Raw genomic sequence first — 20629 nt, 5'->3', positions numbered from 1 at the left:
CCTACAAACCAAAGAACTCTGTATCTGTTCCTGGAGGATTGGAAAAAGGCCATATAAATTTGACAACACTTAAAAGAAGACAACAGACCCTAGACCTGAAAAGGGCAAATCAAAAGCCTGTCAGCACAAATTATTCAGAACTTCTCAAATCCTAGCAGAGTGAGTTGGTCTCTGGAGAATCTAAATCCTGAAATTATTTTTAGCTCAAAACCACCACTCAGAATTCTACTCCAATCCCAACAGAAAGGTGTCCTAGCAGATAAAGCATAGGTAGTAGTCTCTCCTTCTAGCGATTGGAGCAAACAGAGAAAGTGTGCGATCTCTGTGTTTCTAGCCACTGATCCATAACCTTGAAGCATTAGGTTTTAATGCACAAAGACATCTGTCTATTTTCAGTGACATAGGGCTATCTTTCCTAATATTGATTTAAATACCTTTTTCAATGAAAAGAATAATTTATTCCCAAGCCCCTCCCAAGAACATTTCTCATCTGAAGTGACCCATATTTTAAAAGGACTTAAACATCTATTCTTTCAGAAACATCATTTTTCTCTCTTCTTTCCCTTTCTTTTCTTCTTCCTTCCTTTCTTCTCACTTCCTTCCCTCACTTCCTTCCTTCTTTTCTTCCTTTCTTCCTCCATTCCTCCCTCCCCCTTTCTTTCCTTCTCTCCCTCTCTCCCTACTTTTTTTTTTTTTTTTTTTTTTTTCTGGAGAATAGTTTATCTCTTTTATGTTACATGAGGAAGGTGGCTACTAAATATATACTTTCTGTCATGAAAATGAGAATAGCAAATTATATGGTTTTAAATAAATATGAGTTCATTGAGAAGATACACTCATTTCCTGCTAATTTCAGTGAGACTAGTAGGAGGTCAGCCTAATTCTCGTGGCCATCTGTGGACTCCTGTGATGTGCTGTGAACAGTCCATTCCATTCCTACTGACATTGATATACTTTCCATTCTATGGCTGGCAGTGAAATGAATTTCAAAACGTAAGTGTCTGTTTTCTAAAATATATCATCTTAAAATGCACAACTGCTATGACTTCTGCTTTCATATTGTAAGAAAATCTAATTTAAACTTTTAAAGAATGACCATTAACTCCAAACCTAATGAAAAAAAAGAAAGAATGAAAAGAAAACTGTAAGAATTGTTTTATCCCTTAGTATATAATGGTAATTGATGCTAACAATAGTTATTAAAACATTGCAAGAGAAATATTTATGAAGAGTTTGTGAAAATAAAAATTATTTTTAGTATGATTTCATATTAGACTTGCTTATATTTCCTATTTTTTTAAATTGGTTATTTCTAAATTAATCAGAACATATTGATTCCCAGTCACTATGTACAAACGAATGTTTACTATAACCATGTGTTCTGTGAAGTATGCATTTCCACAAAGACTGTATTTTTATGGTTTTATAGATAATATAATATAAATAAGTAAGCTCTCAATAAATGAGTAATGACTTACAAATAGCCTCAGAAGATTTTGCTCAAAATTTTGCTCAATTTTGAAGGAAATGTTAATTACAGGAGTGTACTAAAAGCATTCAGATAATTACTGTTGGAAAATATTCCTTTTCCAAAACTAAATAATTCTTACTGGTATTGCCTGAAATTTTACTTTTTTCTAAATATTTTGTTATGTGGTTGTTTTTCCTATAGTTTTACCTAACCCCTTAGGTAATACATGTGATTAAAAAATAATAGTAAGTAAAGCACTGTATAAATGCTTATCTGTTTTTTGTACTATTTTGGAAGGACATTTCTTTTTCTTTTTTTAAAGGTTTTTTACTTTTTTTTTAAAGTAATCTCTACACCCAATGTGGGGCCTGAACTTATAACCTAAAGATCAAGAGTTGCATGCTCTCCCAATTGAGCCAGCCAGGTGCCCCCGGAAGAATATTTCTGAGGAGTTTGTACTTATAAAGCCACAGCATTATTTACTTTGTATATTGTTCTAAAGAAAATTGACAAAGAGTATCTATCTTTGATCTCAGCGGGAAGCCACCTGACCATTCATAGTGATTAGGGTGTCCTCTTCAGACTTCCATAGGCAGCAGAAAATGCCCAGAGAGAAGGTCATGGGCAGAGATTCTGGCAAATGAACTGACCTCACCTGCCACAACGAATACACAATTGCATAATCCTAGTATTTACACAAACCCTTCTTGTTCTTTGCATAAACTAGTGTTATATTTTTGTGTTCAGTAGCTGTGAATTTGGGCAACTGGTTCTACTAATCTTTCCAGAATAGCTTCAGCACTCCCTCTTGTTTCTAATATTATTTTGTTTTTAATTTTTTGTGACCATATTGTTATTGTTAAGTGATCTGGTTTTAGTCCAATTGAAAAGGGAAAGACAAATACAACTACCTGGTATTTTGAAGCCAGTAGATGTACATCCCTGCTTGATTTAATGATGCTATAAACTTGGAAGAGTATAGGCACTAGAGATAGGCTCAAATTTTTCCCTACTGTCAAGGAAAGTAGTTATAAGCACACAGAATTTTTGTGCAAAAATAGTCAATAAAATTCCCACCTGTATTATTTTCTTTTCAGAAATTAATAACCATAAATGAACTCAAAATCATAGAAGGGTATTTTTCATACATGCAGATTAACAAACACAGAATTGCATCATATTAATTACTTTGTTATGCGCAATTATAGTAACCACACCATATATTTAATCTCTGAGTGACATTTTAGCACTGCTTATAGTACAATATCTATAAAAATTATTAAAATGTTTTCTTGGTGGTTAAGCTGTTTAAGAGTCCTCTGATCGATGATACTCTAATAAGGCTAGAAGTGGAAGTTTAAAAAAGGGTGTGTTTTATTGAAGAAAACATTCTTTTAATTTTGGTATACATGTATACATATACACAGATGTATACATATATATTCAAAAGTAAAAAATTAATATATTACCAAATATATATTATATATTAGTGTAAAATACATATTTAGTAAAAATATTAGTATTATATATATATATATAGAGAGAGAGAGAGTGTGTATATGTGTATATATGTATGTGTGTGTGTGTGTTTATATACATACACATATATAGGGAGAGAGAGAGAATTTGTGAGGGCTTTGTTTGTTTACCTGTGCATGATTAAGAGAGGAAAGGGACAGGGGTAGGAATGATAAATGATAATGGAGGCTTAATATAATTATTGGTAGTCTTAAAGTTTGTTTTATTAATTGTTAAATCTCAGATGAAAATTCAGAAATACTCAGAGCAGCCCATCAAGTTGATGATCTAACCTACCCCCACTCCAGCAATACATGAAAGGCTACATTTTTACCAACTGTAGTTGTTTGACATATTCAGTGAGAAGAGTAATGTATTGATCCTTTTTATTGTGTCATGTTTTGTTATAAATTATAAATAATTTGTCAATTTACTCCTATTTAGACTTTTTTTTTTCTTTAGGATTTCACTCCATTGAATTTTCAAGACAAAGAAAAACCTGTACCAGTCCCCTTTCCTTTTAACCAAATCTAATATGTCTGAATGCATTAGTACTCTCTGTTTCCTCCAAAGATAATTGTCAGACATTGATGTCTTTCCTTTTAAGTAACTGCCAAAGAGTACACTAAAAAGCTCTAGGGAATCTAGTAAGCCATTTGTAATGATGTCAATAGGTTCAAATATCACACTAACAATGAATCACTCTTCCATTAACAAAATTATTTCTAAAATTGCCATCATCATTATTTCAATAAATGAACATGTTATATCATTACTGAGGTAGGCTTTTTGATTTCTTTGCAAACATTAATATAAAATATGATTTTTCCTATAAACCATGTCCATATAAACTGAGAAAACATTACTAACAATAAATGTAATTGATGCTAAATAATCTACCAAAGCATTTGAAAACAATTTATAAATTTTTTTCTTCTTCTTCTCAGACTAGGGAGGGGAAAGCAAGTAACATTAAGTTGCAGTTATTTTAAAGGACTTTTCTATATCTTTTTCACTTTTAATGAATAATCATATTTAAAGTTCATATATCATAATTTAATCATGCTGGTATTTAAAATAAGTATATAATTATATAAATATATTTGAAAGCTTTAATTCACAAAAATGTATCTAATACATTAAATTGCCTACATAACTAAAATAACTTTTCTTAAGATAGAATGTTTATTCCCTATATTGAGATGATAAACTCCATAATTATATAAAATTATTATTTAGGTCTTCACAAAGTAAGATTATTAGAGTTCTTTTTTTAAATTTTTTTTTCAACGTTTATTTATTTTTTGGGGGACAGAGAGAGACAGAGCATGAACGGGGGAGGGGCAGAGAGAGAGGGAGACACAGAATCGGAAACAGGCTCCAGGCTCTGAGCCATCAGCCCAGAGCCTGACGCGGGGCTCGAACTCACGGACCGCGAGATCGTGACCTGGCTGAAGTCGGTCGCTCAACCGACTGCGCCACCCAGGCGCCCCAAGATTATTAGAGTTCTTGCTAAACAAAAGTTTGATAGTGTGGGCACTGATTAGACACAAGAATAGATTCATTTGTGAAAACAGAGTTGTTTGTATTGGATGCTAGAAAACAGAATACATAGGTCTCAGAAAGTAGAAAATAGAACAAATCCCTTCTCCTTTCCCCTGTCTTTGTTCTTAAGAGTATGTTGAAGCTCACCTTCTAAGTTTTTTAAGTTTATTTATTTTGAAAGAGAGAGAGAGAGCAAGCAGGGAAGGGGCAGAGAGAGAGAGAGAGGGAGCATCCCAAACAGACTCCACACCACCAGTGCAGAGCCCGATGTGGGGCTTGAACTCATAAACTGCAAACCCTGAGATCATGCCCTGAGCTGAAATCAAGAGTCGGATGCTTAACCGACTGAGTCACCCAGGCGCCCCAAGCTCACATTCTAATTCTTAGGAAGAAATGACTGTAAACTGAGATAATAGTCAAAAAGCATTAAAAGAGACAGGAAATCATCCAAGTAGAGAAAATGCTCAGACTACATATTAAACAAACTTGTACCAGATCAACTGTAATTTCCACTGGACTTCATTCTTATATTCAAGACATTTCAGTTTTCACATATGTTTTATGAGCACATTACACATGAATTGTTTAGATTAAAGAACCATAAGGCACCCCAAGGACACAGTCTGAGGCAAACTTAGTAGGGACACAACAGGTACTTGATGACTAAATACTGAATACATGACTTATTATCTAAAATGTTCTGTGATAAACAAAGGATTGATGTTTTAAATGGCAAAACAAAACAAAACACAAAAAGCAAAACCAAATAAAAAAAACAATGTAAAAATATAAAGAATTTAAAAAAAAATTTAAAAATGGGTATATGCTGTTTAAAATGTGTATTTTCGAAAACAGTCGTGAGAGTATCTCTGTCCTGTTAGTTTCTTCACTTATAAAATTAAAAAAAAATGGCAATTGTTATTTCATCATAGGGATGTTGTGAAGATTAAATTAGCTTATATGTATGAAGTATTTAGTCCAATGATGGAATTTGGTAGGAGATCTACTTTGTATTGTTGTTGTTGTTATTATTATTATTATTCTCTGATACCCATTCTGTGTCCTGAGTCAGCATTTCAAGACTAGTAGAACCCAAGTGTATGAAGGCAGGACCTTTATTTCACGTGACAACACTTCAATTCTCCCTTATGAAACAAGCCTGCTAATTAGTTTCAGCTTGTGTGACCTCGCCAGCATCTCAACCTCCAAACATAAGAAAGCAGCCCATCACTTATGAAGGGTCATAAAATAGAGAGGACAGAAGAATGTTTTTCCAAATGGCTAAGATACAAAAATGTGAATTACTACTTCAATTGTTATAAGCAATGACATGAATCCCACAGATTTTCACTTTTAGCATGAGTAACTCACTATTAATCTATTAAGATAATTATTAGCATTATAGACATTTGATATTCATTTCCTAAAAAAAAAAAAGAAAAGAAAAGCAAATAACAGAAAGTTACTTTAAAGATTTTATTCAGCATTCTGCTAAAACCAGCTGTCACATAATGCTTGGCAATGTTACAAAGCTCCTATCTGCATGTGCATTCACACAAATATTAAGAGTCCCTCAGCATTTTATGATGCATGTTGCATTTTTTAGTGCAGCATCTGTGTTGTCTTTAGTGTGTTATGACTTTTAATCCTTGAGTTAATATATTTATAAATATGTTGTTCTGATTTGGATTTATTGATTATTTTGTTTCCACATAAATGTTGCATCTTTAAATATTTTATTAAATTGTTGCCAATGTGATTTCCACAGGAAAATGCATGGACTTAATTTTTACTATGATCTGTTTAAATTTATTTTAAAAAATCAGTAAAAAAGAATACTAGTAATTTTCCAGTTGTGATTGTCATAATTAAAGATCAACTGATACTTTTTAAATAATAGAAATATTTGACACAATATGTAATGATTATTCATAATTCTATGAAATTCCAAAACAATGCTAAGAAAATAATCCTTTTGAAGTTCATATATTCAATCAATATTTTTTTTAATTAATTTTTAATTTTTATTTTTGAGAAAGAGAGGGAGAGAGAGAGCGCAAACAGGGGAGCGGGAGAGAGAGGGGGAGACACAGAATCCGAAGCAGGCTCCAGGCTCTGAGCTGTCAGCACAGAACCTATGCGGAGCTTGAACTCATGAACCGTGCGATTATGACGTGAGCCAAAGTCAGATGCTCAACCGGCTGAGCCACCCAGGCATCCCATTTTTTTCTTAATTTAAAATGAAGTTAGTTAACACATAGTTTAATAATGATTTCGGGATCCAGTAAGTCTTATTTAATTATTTAACTGCTGAAAACCTCTGAAATATCTGAAATATCTTTGAAAGAGCACTGCAATTACAATCCCAGCTGTGTAGGGGGGCCTGGGTGGCTCAGATGGTTAAGAGTCCAACTTAGGCTCAGGTCATGATCTCGCAGTCTGTGAGTTTGAGCCCCGCGTCGGGCTCTGTGCTGGCAGCTCAGAGCCTGGAGCCTGCTTCGATTTCTGTGTCTCCCTTTCGTTCGGCCCCACCCATTTGAGCTGTCTCCCTCTTGCTCTCTCTCAAATTTTTTAAATAAACATTAAAAAATATAAAAATAAAAAAGCAATTCCAGCTGTGTAAGATTTTGCAGGTTAATTTGGTTTTCTTTCTGTATTAACTTTTTTATTTGCCTTTTAACTTTAATTTTGGAAATAATCGATACCCAAAGAAGTTGTAAAGATAATACAGAGAAGACTCTTACTCTTCACCCAGTTTCCCCCACTGGTTACATCTTACATAATTATAATACAATATCAAAAATAGAAATTTTGACATTGGAACGATGTATGTGTATAATTCCGTGTCATTTTGTCACAAATGTAGATTTGTGTAATCAATAGCACAGTGTAGATACAGGACTATTCCATGCCCCAGTAATTTCCCTCATGGTTCTTTTTTTTTTAATTTTTTTTTTAACATTTATTTATTATTAAGAGAGAGACACAGAGCATGAACAGGGGAGGGGCCGAGAGACAGACACAGAATCCGAAGCAGGCTCCAGGCTCTGAGCTATCAGCACAGAGCCCAACGCGGGGCTCGAACTCACAAACTGCGAGATCATGACTTGAGCCGAAGTCGGACGCTTAACCGACTGAGCCACCCAGGCACCCTCCTCATGGTTCTTTTTTAATAATCAAACCTGCGCCCAGTTGACCACTTCTAACAGCTGGCAAGACCTAATGTATTTTTCATCTCTATAATTTTGTCATTTCCAGAATGCTATATAAATGGAATCATACGTCGTGCAACTAAGTTTTTCCACTCAACATGTCTTTGAGATCCATACAATTTGTTGCATGTTACTGACAAATAAACACTTATTATTTATCAGTAGTATTTCATGGTATGGATGTACAACAGAGAGACATTTTTATGTTTCCACTTTTTGGCTATTGCAAATAAAATTGTTATAAACAATTATGTACAAGTATCTGTGTGGACGTAGGTTTTCATTTTTCTGAGATAAACTGTAGGAGACCATTTGATAGACGCATATGGGTCATATGGTAAATGCATGTTTAGCTTTAAACGAATTGTGAAAATATTTTCTAGAGTAGCTGTACCACTGAACATGCATCCCACCTGCAATGCATAAGATCTAGTTTATCTGCATCTCATTGCCATTTAATACTGCCACTGTTTCATTTTATTCTGTTAGCTGTTCTAATAGGTTTGTAGTGATGTCTCAACACTGACTTAATTTGCATTTTTTGATGGCTAATGATGTTGAAAAGTTTATCATGTGTTTATTAGCCATGCACATGTACTTATCAATGAAATATTCCTTCGTGTTGCTCTTTGCTACATCTACTGTGAGAATGAAGACCATTCTCAGCAATCAGACTGCTGACATTTCAGAAAATGTTGACATCATTCTAAAGGGATGCACTGTTATTGTGAAGGGCCCCAGAGGAACCCTGCGAAGGGACTTCCATCACATCAATGTAGAACTCAATCTCCTTGGAAAGAAACAGAAGAGGCTCCAAGGTGACAAATGGTGGAAGATGGAAAACAACTGGCTAGTATTGATGCTTTCTGTGGTCACGTACAGAACACGGTCAAGGGCATTACACTGTGCTTCTGTTACAAGATGAGGCCTGTGTATGCTCCCTTCCCCATCAATGTTGTTATTCAGGAGAATGGTTCTCTTATTGAAATCCAGAATTTCTCGGGTGAAAAATACATCTGCAGGGTTCAGTTGAGGCCAGGTGTTGCTTGTTCAGTATTTCAAGCCCAGAAAGAGGAATTAATTCTTGAAGGAAATGACACTGAACTTGTATCAAACTCAGCTGCTTTGATTCAGCAAGCCACAACAGCTACAAACAAGGATGTAGAAAATTTTTGGAAAATCTATGTTTCTGCAAAGGGAACAGTTCAGCAGGCTGATGAATAGATGTAAGTTGTCCACCTACAGAAACAGCAAGATGCCAGATAACTTTTCAGACTTACTTGTGGTATTTTAAAGATATAATAATCTCTGCTGATTGGGGCTTTTCTTAAACCAATAATCCTTTCCAACTATTTGGCAAGTAAACCATTCAAAAGTAAATTGTAGAGTGTTAAGAACAATAACAGAAGGAATAGGAGTTTTTCTAGCAAAACTTCATAGGAGGAAAAAAAAATATTCCTTCATGTCTCTTGCACATTTTCTATTTGGACTTGTTTGACTTTCGTACTGTTGGGATACGTATTGTTGGATACGTTTGACTTTCGTACTGTGTATATACGTATATATATACACAAATATGTAAATATATATCAGTCATATATATATAATATATAGTTATATATATCATATATATGTTTCCTTTGTTGCTTATGTGGTTTGCAATTGTTTTGTCCCAGTCTATATCTTGTCTTTTAATCTCTTTCACTGGGTTTTCTGCACAGTAAAATTTTTATTTTGATGAAGCCCTGTTTATCAGTTATTATTTTTTATTGATTGTGATTTTAATGTTATGTATAAAAACTCTTCATCAAGTCTAGATCATCAATTTTTACTATTTTATCTTCTAGAATTTTTTACTGACTTTGCCCAGTTTTGAAGTCAGATAATACTGGATTTACAGATTTAGTAAGCAAAGAGGTTTTCTTTTTTTTTTTTTCTTTTCTATTTTCTGGAAGAAATGATATGGAATTGGTTTTTAATTCTTTTAAAATATTTTGTAGAATTCTCCAGGGAATCACCAGAGCCAGATTTCTTTTTAGGGAGTTCTAAAAATTATGGTTTCTATGTGTTAATAGTTATAAGGCCATGAAATTATCTATTTCATGTTGGATGAATTGTGTTAGTTGCACTTTTCAAGGAATTGGCCCATTTCATCTACATTGTTGAATCTGGATATGTAGAGATACTATTATTCCCTTATTATCCTTTTGATACCTGTGTTGTCTGTAGTGTCTTTGTCATTGTTTCCTCTCTCTTTCTGTTTTTGTTTTGTTTTGTTTTCATTTGTTTTCTGATCAGACTTCCTAAAGGGTTATCACTCTTATTGATCTTTTCGAAGAGCTTTTCCTTCATGTTTATGTGTGTGTGTTTTAATAATCTTTATTTATTTATAGTGATTTTCATAGACCATACTGTAATGCCATCCTAGCAACAACATTTTGTGGGACTGGATGAATACCTCTAATGCCATCAACAATTATTATCCTGTGTAATGCATCACAGCTAGATGTATAATACCACATTCTATATCATAATAATGAAGGTCTATATTTTTCTTAATTATTCTGTCACATTTTTAAGTCACAGTAAAAATAAAATATTATATCAATAAATGGAACTTTTTCACACAGCAGAAAACATGATAAAAAAATTTTATACAACTCTCTCAGTATATTTAACTAATGTTTTGATTTATAAAATTACAAGTTTCTTTCAGCTATTTGCTGCCCTTTTTTGTAAAGATCTCAAGTATTTCTGATGAATAGTAATTCTACCAGTGTCTACCTTATGTCCTTTTAAATATATGTTAAGGGTATAATGTTGTGCAGAATATCATTTTTAAGATTACTATTAATAATCATCGTGATTATAATGATTTAAAACTTAGTTACATAGAATTGCAATTGAGACTGAATTTAAATGAGAGAAATATCGATGTTATAATATTAACCTGTTTCATTTTCTGTGACAATAAAATATGGATCTTTGAAAAATATGTATTAATTTATATATCCTCTGTACTATTTGTTTCAAAAAATAACCCATTTAATTCCTTTTTAGAAAACAAATTAAATACAGGCTGGCAACTTTATGTGCTATTTTGTTCTTATGTGAATTCAAACCATTGAGTCATAAACTCTTGAGAAACTGTGCCTATAATAGAATGCTGCCAGCAAGATCTGCTATATTTAAGCTTTAAATAATAATGATAAAGTTAAATAATAGGTCGCGTGTGCATCTTGAGTTTAAAAGAACACTTAACTTTCAGTGCTAGATGATGAACATTTCCATTATTCTCAATGAGTTGGAGAAATAAGAAATCTTGTAGCAATCACATTGTAAAACCTTTAGATTTTTGTCCATGTGTTGAAAGCTTTAAGTTTCACATAAATAATTACATATATAGCTACTAAGTCATAATCTTATTGGGTGGTAATAGTCATTGATGCTGTTTCTAAAAAAAAAAAAAATCAAAAGCTCAAAAGCTCGCTTGTTTTCTCTCTAGAGCAGACGTTTTCATTATCAAATTTCTGTGACAATTTAAAACACCAGTACATTTTAGGTTTCAAACCACAAAGTGGAATAGGAAGATAAAGCAGCTAGCTAATTCAATCAAGACTTTTCCCATTGAGATCTGTTTAAGATTCTATTTTTTTCCCCACTTTAACTGAGTGTGAGAAATTTTCCAGAGCTATTTGCATTATAATAGCAATTTGGATAAATGCTTAATTCTCTGCTTAGTTTGTATTTGGAGAAAGAAGCTTGAGGATCATAAGGCCACTAACTAAAATCTAGGACCAGCTGTGACTTACAAGGACACCTGCTAGGAACCACAGATATACTTAAACTGGGGAGATTGGATTTGTAGGTGGCTTTGCCCAAGTGGAGTGAGGGAGATACTCTGGTATTACAGATCCAGCAAATTATATTGATTCTATGACAAATCACTGGCATTAGGATTAACACAACAAAACACAAGAAAATACAATTTTAAAAAGATAAACAAGAACCATGTTAAGTATCAGTCTTCACAAAGTAAATAATTTAGCAAAATTGCTAAATACAGTATCTACCCATAACATCAGGCTTTTTATTTCTATATACTAGCAATGCACTAGAAATTAAAATAAAAGTTACCATTGATAATAGCATCAACATATAAAATCATTAGGGTTAAATCTGACAAAATACCTTCAAATTTTATAGGCTAAAATCAAAAGGTTGATGAAGATATCAAGAAATAGAGGGGTGTACTGGATCATGTGTTGAGTAGAATCCATTTTCTTAAGATGCTAGTTTTCCAAAAGTGTTCCATCAAAAATGCAATCCCACTCATAGTATGGTTTTTTCATATCTAGCTTCACATCCATCTCCACTATGTACTTGTAGTTTATCCACACTGACTTTCTTTTAGTCCTGCAAAATTGCCATGATTCTTACACTTGGGCTTTTTCCACCCCTGCATGTCATATCCTTGCCTGTTAACTTGTAATCATTATTATCTCTACTAAAATATAATTTACTCATCGTAGTTTTTGCTACTCCTTCATGCTAGTCATGCATTCTCTTACAGACTTTCATGAAATTCTGTATATTTTCTTCATTGCACTTCTAATTCTTGTTATTTTACACCTAAGTTAATATTCCTCTCTTCCTCTAGACTGTAAGTTCTATTAGTAGAAGACATTTTTTTTTGGCTATTGTATTCTCATATAGTATATAGTCAAACTCAACATAAGGATTCAAAAATATAGCTGAAGTAAGAATTGAGTAGACCAAACTTGCCCTCTATTAGAGATATACATATGCACATATACACAAATAACGTGCACACATGTATACATACATAAATACACCCACATGGGATCTGATGTAAAATTTGCCTTATATCTGTAGCAATGTAACAAATTAAGGTATCTGGTAGAAACCTGTATTCTACAGTTGCAGTGTTATAGGTGAAGGTTTTGTTTTATATCCTTTATTATAACATTTTTACTGACCTAGATAAAAGTAAATTAGAAAATAACTTGGAATAATAATAAATTATTTTCAAATACATATTAACTATGCAAAAGAAAACACTTCATACAAAATCTATCAGTGTATTCCTTTGGCAGAATTTGTATGTTTTTGCTGGCCTCGCTAAGGACACTTAAATGTGAATCCATTAGAATTTGGACTGGTGATAGTGCCCATCCCCCCTGATAAATTGTTTTATGTGACAAGAATAAGAATTCTTTGTGAATCCAAGGAACTTTAGAAGCCCTTATAATCTAAGTTAACTATCTGTTTGTTTTATTTTGTTCTCTGATTCAAAAGTCTTACAATGGCAAACTCAATGAGGGGGTTAGTTTCAGTAGAAACAACTCCCAAGAGCTATTTTTTTTCTGCCTTCTTTTCTTCCTGTTCCCACTACTTGTCTTCTAACACTATTATTTTTCCCCTTTCTTAAACTTTCCCTTATTATTTTTATCCTTTATTTCTGTTTCTTACACACTTTGATTTCAATATCCTTTTCAATATTAAGTTCTTGTGAACAAGATTACAACCATTTAACAAAATTTAGAGAATAAAATTCTTGTTGTGTTGGACTTACATCACCAGTAAGTTGTGGTGAGGCTTGTTACAGAGTCCCAGGCCAATTTTTTTAAACTGTCTGTTGTAAATAAAAGACATTCTAAAAAATTATCTTAATATTTCAGTGACCAGCTTTTTAAGCTTCACTAACAAGTCTTTAAAACATTTATTAAATGTTGTTCTCAGTCTATTGATCAGTGCTGTTTCCCTTGTTGATTAATCTGGACAGGCTTTAAAAAGCTCTTTGAAGAAAAATAGACTTGGGGGACAAAATGAGCTTGATTCACAAGTTGATACTGTTGGGGGATATAAAAACAATCTTTAAGTCAGGATACTGTTTGTGAAGATTCAGTGATGATCTGAGATATGGTTCTAAACCAATTTTGTTTTAGAATAATGGTTATTTCAGTAATACCTATATGATACCTGGAACAAAATGAATATAATATCTTCACATTCTCAAATTTATTATATTGGAACTGTGACTTGATGTTTTTATTTGATTTAATTCTCAAATGTTCTAAAATACACAGCACAAAAAAATATGAGCAATCATTTCAATTGCTCTCACTTGTTGCATCTATCTGCAATAATGGAAGCAACTTAATCATTCATTTTCCCTATTTAGACAAACACGGATTTTATTTTATTTCATTTATTTTTTTGGCTTATAGTATCTTGCAAAGATTTGTTTGTGAAATTAAAAAAATAAAATAAATATCAATCTTGTACTTTAAGTTAGGTTTTATTATATATTCTTCGCATATATCATTTCACTTACTCATCATAGCAAACTCAGTACATGTTCTCCAATATTTCTCCATCTGAAAGTTGACAAAATGAAGACAAACAATGTACTGGTTACTGTCAAAAGTCACACAACCTGAAAGTGGCAGATCAAGGAGTCATATCAAACAATTTGAATCTAATAAGATTGGATTCTCTTAAGTGCTATACTATAATGCCTCTCCCCAAAATGTTACTATATTTTTGATGATAAACATCAGTTAGGAATAAATGGAAACCTTTCTAATTAATATTTTCAGTTACACTTTTAAGGGAAAAAGAATGGTGAATCTGTACTGCTACATAAATATTCCCCTGAATAATAAGGATAAACTAATCCTTCCTTTACTGAAGCTGAAAATATCTTTCTTCAATGTCTCATCAAACTTGAGATTTTTTTAAAAAAAGTTTTAACCTTTATTTATTTTTGAGAGAGAGAGAGAGAGAGAGAGAGACTATGAGCAGGGAAGGGGCAGAGAGTGAGAGGAAGACACAGAATCTGAAGCAGGCTCCAGGCTTTGAGCTGTCAGCACAGAGCCCGACGCGGGGCCAAACCCACAGACGGTGAGATTATCACCTGAGCCGAAGTCAGACACCCAACTGACTGAGCCATCCAGGTGCCCCACAAACTTGAGATTTTTAACAATTTAAAAAGTAGATGATGTTTTTGCTGATCATTGTACCTGGTTTAGAAGAATATGGATTTACGTTATCTGATCATGGTCTCACAACATCACATTTTTCCATATTGTCTACCAACCCATCAACTTTTTCTTACTAGAATTCACTGAATGGAACAATTAATATTCATTTCCTCTCAACATTTTCCACTTCCTTTAATGATCTGCCTTGACATCTATTTATTTTTACTGCTTCAGTTCAATGTTAATGACTTTTATAGGTATGTTTGTTAACTTGACATTCTATACATCAAACTTAATTTTACATACAGAGTAAAACTGTGAAAATTTTAAAACTAAAAACCAAACAAATGCGAAACACAGTTCAAAAAGAATAGCATTCTCTCATAATGGCTCTAGAATAAACTCAATGGAGATGCCCCCTAATGTACTTCCATATCCTTTAGTTTGATAAGACATCAGTTCTTATCTCTTCTGTCATAGTTACTAGGTTCTAATAGGAATTTTGTTTACTACAGAGTTAATATTTATACCAAAATGAGAACTGCCATCATAATTCATAGGTCATGCGTAAATTATTTACACTGAATTTAGATAATGATAAAAGAAAGCAATATATGAGAACTAGAAAGATATAGCCGCTCATTTAGTCATTCATTAAACATTTTTTAAAAATAAGCATATAAGTTTAGAACTTTTGACCATTTCTAGTTTTTGATTTTTGTTTTCTTATTGTTGACTTTTACGCATTTTGTATATTTTATATACAAATATTTTTATCAGCTAATGTGAGATTGGTCACAGTTGTAAATTCTGAACTTTGTAGAGATAAATAGTAAGAGAGAAAAGGAGTGAGTGAGAAAGGGAGAGAGAAGAGTGAACACAAATAATTAAAATACATATCAAAAACACTAAAATTGGGGCACCTAACTGGCTCAGTTGGTGGAGCTTGTGAGTTTTGATCTTGGAGTCCTGAGTTCAAGCCCCATGTGGGGCATAGAGATTACTTAGAAAAAATAAAATAACATTAAATTAAATAAAAACAGACTTTGAGTTAAAATATATATTTTAACTCAATAATAAAAAATAAATATAAAATATATAAACTTATATGAACTAGATATATTAATAGAAATGTGTAAGTTCACAAAATGGCATAAAAAGAAATATAAAAAATAGATGAATATTAAGAAATTGAAGTGAAATTCAGGAGTTTTTCTCTCTAAAAAAACTAGCCCCAAAGGATTCTTTTGATTAAGTTCTAGAAACCTTCAAGTAGTAAGTAGTTTATTTCTACCCCATATTTTTTCCAGAATTAAAAAAAAGAAAGTTATGCAGAAAATTTTATGAGGCAAGAGTAATATTAAATCTAAAACCAGGTATGAGCCATAAAAGAAGAGACTAGCATAATCCAATTTCATTTATAAATTATAAATAAACTTATCAAAAGTGAATGAAATATTAGTGAATCAGATCCTATTAACTTAAAAAAAGCACAGTCAAATAAATTTTAGTTATTGTTAGGGACTGCACAGTGTTCTTTCACAATTCATATGTTTGAAGTGATGGTATTTGGAGATAGGGCCTTTAGGAAGGTAGTTAAGATTAAATGACATCATAAGGGTGAAGCCCTAATCCCTTAAGATTGCTGTCCTTATAACAGGAGGACACATCAAGGAATTTTCTTTAAGCATATACAGGCAAACGGCCACATGAGGACACAGTGAGAAAATGGTTCTTCAAGCCAGGAAGAGAAGTGTCATCAGAAGTCACATTTGCTGGCACCTTGATAATAGACTTTTAGTCCCAGAACTATAAGAAAAAAAAAATGTCTGTTGTTTAAGACATTCAGTCTGTATTTTCTCACACAGCCTGAACTGACCAATGCAGCTTGGAATGCAAGAATGGTTCAGTGCTAGAAAATATATACAAATAAATCCCCACATCAACAGAAAAAAGCAATCAATAAAGAATAAAAAGCTTCCGAAGATTCATAATTTATTTACAATAATAAATATTAGGCAACTAGGAATAAAGGATATTTCTTTAATGTGTGAGAATTTATATACCACAAACTTCTGACAAAGGTATCTTTAATGGAGAAGAAAATTAAACAATGTCTTTAAGTTTGGGGAACAGACAGGATACTCACTATCACTGCCGTGCGCTAACAGAGGAGGGGATGACTTAGCCAATGCAATAAATCAAAAACAAAACAAACAATACACAAAACAAAACAAAATACAAGCCATAAGAATTAAAGGAATCTGAATGAAAGAGGTAAAACTCTCATTTTGGGCAGGTGACACCATCATTTACTTTGAAAAGCCACCAGCATCAGTAAATTATTAAAATAAATAAGATAAGTCAGGAAGGTTGAGAAATAACAGAATATAAAAGTCAATAGCATTTCTCTAAAAATAAGTAAATGCAATTCATGGAGTGATAAATACCAGGTATTTATCCTGGTATTTATACCACTCCATCACAGTGGTATTTAAAATATTTAAAAATAAGAAACCGTTCATAATAGTTTCTTACTTAACAATAAGAAACCATTCATAATAGTATAAAATTATGAAATATCTAGGAATTAATCTAGTAAAAAATGCACAAGAGGTTTAAAGTAAGAAATTTAAAACTCAAGTAATATAAAAAATATTGATAAATATGTAGATATTCCAAGTTGGAATGATTTAATATTATATATATACCTGTTCTCTCCAAATTAATATATTAAGAATCAAATTAATAAACCAGGTTGGGTTTTTGTATGGAAATAAAAAACTTAAAAATTAATATGAAAGAAAAAGCTTTGTATATCACAATACAGCCTACTCCATTAATAAAACACTCATAATTCTTTGAGGATAAAGCTCCCCATGTTGAACATCTTTACACTAAGACCTTTCAGACTCTTAGAAATCCTCTAGCATTTAAGAAGGGGTGAAAGGTACCACTTTAAATTTTTCAAAGGTCCCATCCTAGGGTCTTCTAGATACATGCCTAATATGATCTTTGGTGCCAGACCTGGTTTGTTTTGAGAATCATTTCCTGGCTGGTAAGACTGAAAGAGAAACACTTTTGTTTTTATTTTTCAATCTAGTAACTGTAGGACCTTCGATATTCTCTCTCAATTCTGTTTACAAACTGAAAAGATTGTAAGTTGTAAGTAAAGAACTTAGCGTTTCTCAGCCAGGAGTGATTTCCCCTTTTGGAGACACTTGGCAATGTCTGGAGACATTGTTGGTGTCACAACTGGGGGTGGGGTGTGACTGACACCTAGTGGGTAGAAACCAGGGATCCTGCTAAATATGAACAGGACAATCCCCTGCAACACACACTTATCTTCCCAAAATGTCAATGGTGCTGATGTCAAAAAAATCTGATTTCAACTCATCTTTCTCTTCCTGTACCTTAACATAGACAGCAGAAAGAATTCAACTGACATTTTCACATTTTGCATAGATATCCAATTTCTAAGTTCCATTAGTTCATTAGGTACCTTTTCTAATTTCCAAGTTATTGCATGCAGGTGTCAGATTTAATTACTCTGCTACTATGTATCATGGATTGCCACATTTTCCAACTACTTTATCAGTTTCCTTATGACATTTTTTTCTGCCCATGTTTTAGGCTTTCCTTACAGCAATACTCTACTTTCAGGTACCCATTTCTATATCAGTTATCCTACACTGCATTAAAATCAAAACAATTGGGACATCTGGGTGGCTTAGTCGGTTAAGCATCTGACTCTTGCTTTCTGTGCAGGTCATGATCTCATGATTCATGAGATCTCATGATCTCATGGTTCATCTCATGATCTCATGTTTCTCATTGAGGCCCCTACTGGGCTCTCTGCTGACAGTGTGGAGCCTGCTTGGGATTCTCTCTCTCTGCCCGCCTCCTGCTCATGCTCACTCTCTCTCTCTCTCTCTCTCTCTGTGTCTCTCAAAATAAATAAATAAACATTGAAAAAAATAAAACAAAAACAATAAAAACACCCCAATAATGACTCAAAACAGCAACTTAATTTCATTCATAATTGAACTTGATTAAGTTGGGCATCTCCTTGGGCAATCTCAGCTGGGTCCACTCATGTATCTGCAACCACTTGCATGTCATTTATTCTGGTTCTGCTTCTGTGAGTTGGCTTGCTGCCATCTGGGGTGAATCTGGTGACTAGCCTATATATCCCTCATAATTCATAAGGCTAGTTTAGGCTTGCTCATATGGCAAAGTGTCCAAAACATCAATAGAACAAGCCATAATGCACAAATGCTTTAATAGCCTTAGCTTGCATCACATTTGTTATTGTCCCGTTGACCAAAGCAAGTCACAAGGCTAGCACAAATACAAGGGTTAGAGAATACCAGCTATTTACAAAGCATGGGTAAAGCAAGGGGAAGCATCCGTAGCCATTTTTGAATTTACCACATTTTTAAATCCACAAATATTTGCAAGAACTATGTCACAGATATCCATGATGGGACCTATATGTTGGTATGAATGAATTGTAATTATAGTAATGAGAGGTTAAAGGATTGTGGAGTTCCCACCTTTAATGGAGCACATATATAAAATATTTGAAATACATGTCATATGTGATGAGTACCATGCAGCAGCTGGAAGCAGTGATGAGATGTACATATAACAATATTGATCATTTTTAAAAACAGAGTGCTGAGTGAAAAACAAAAAGTGAGAAACAGAAATCTGTTACGATAGATCTACGTAAGTCAGTAATCAATGCTTACTTTACAGGCATGCACACACACACACAAAAGGTACATCTTAGACCCAATGGAATCTTTGACCGTGGTCTGGACTACAGGGAACAGAATAAGAACACGGAGAAAGGGCAGGTTTAGGAGTTTGTACGTAAGGTCCTGCATAGTGCATGGCCTGGCTTCTTTCTGCCCCTCCAGCTTCACTTCACATCTTTCTTGATTTCTTGAAACTTCACAAGTTTCTTCCTTGAACTTGCATTTTAACCACACTGGCTTTCAAAAGAGCCATGTTCCTTAAACCCCTTGGTTCTTTCACTTGATATACACCTCTTTTTCTAGTTGACTTCCACTTATTCTTCAGTCTTCTTCAGATCTCAACACAAATACCACTTCCTCCGGGAAGCCACTTCCTCTGGGAAAATGAGGCCAGGAATCCTCTTATAGACACAGATTCCCGAGTATGTATGACATTTGGTATAAAGCCAAAGTGACACTTACGCAAATGTTTCAATTTGAGCTTTCATTAATAGAACTCTTTTGCCTAGTTAACTACTATCCATGTCTTCTTCTTTTTTAATGTTTAATGTTTGTTTGTTTATTTATTTTGAGGGAGAGAGAGCATGAGTGGGGGAGAGGGGCAGAGAGAGAGGGAGAGAGAATCTTAAGCAGGCTCCATGAGCATGGAGCCTGATGTGGGCCTTGATCCTTCGACCATGAGATCATGACCTGAGCCAAAATCAAGAGTGGATGCTTAACCAACTGAGCCACCCGGCACCCCACTATTCATGTCTTCTTCTGCTTTTCAGCTTAAATGATATTCCCTCAAGAAACTAAACTAGATCTTCAGATCTCTCTGTTATGTTTTCTTATATTTCTCCTTTTGACCACACATCACAAGTGTAATTAAATATGTCTAGATATATCTATGAGATCTTTTATTTACTACATATGAATAATATATGTTATATATAAAGTTGTACATACAAACACACAAATTATACACACACACACACACACACACACACACACATGCACGCACACAAAGAATTGTTATTTGAAGGCTGTTGGCATTTGATTATTGGGCCATTCATTTATATGTTCCAGATACCATGTTAGGAGATAATTTCTAGTGCTGCAATGGTTTAGAGA

General features: G+C 33.3%; 1 pseudogene; it reads left to right on the top strand.

Moving 5' to 3' along the window:
* The first annotated feature begins 8364 nt into the window (after nucleotides 1-8364).
* On the top strand, nucleotides 8365-9067 carry LOC123606757 (annotated as a pseudogene).
* Nucleotides 9068-20629: the final 11562 nt, after the last annotated feature.

This window comes from Leopardus geoffroyi, chromosome A2 (genome assembly GCF_018350155.1).
Source record: "Leopardus geoffroyi isolate Oge1 chromosome A2, O.geoffroyi_Oge1_pat1.0, whole genome shotgun sequence".
Lineage (NCBI taxonomy): Eukaryota > Metazoa > Chordata > Mammalia > Carnivora > Felidae > Leopardus > Leopardus geoffroyi.
This window is presented reverse-complemented; position numbering and strand designations above follow the sequence as displayed.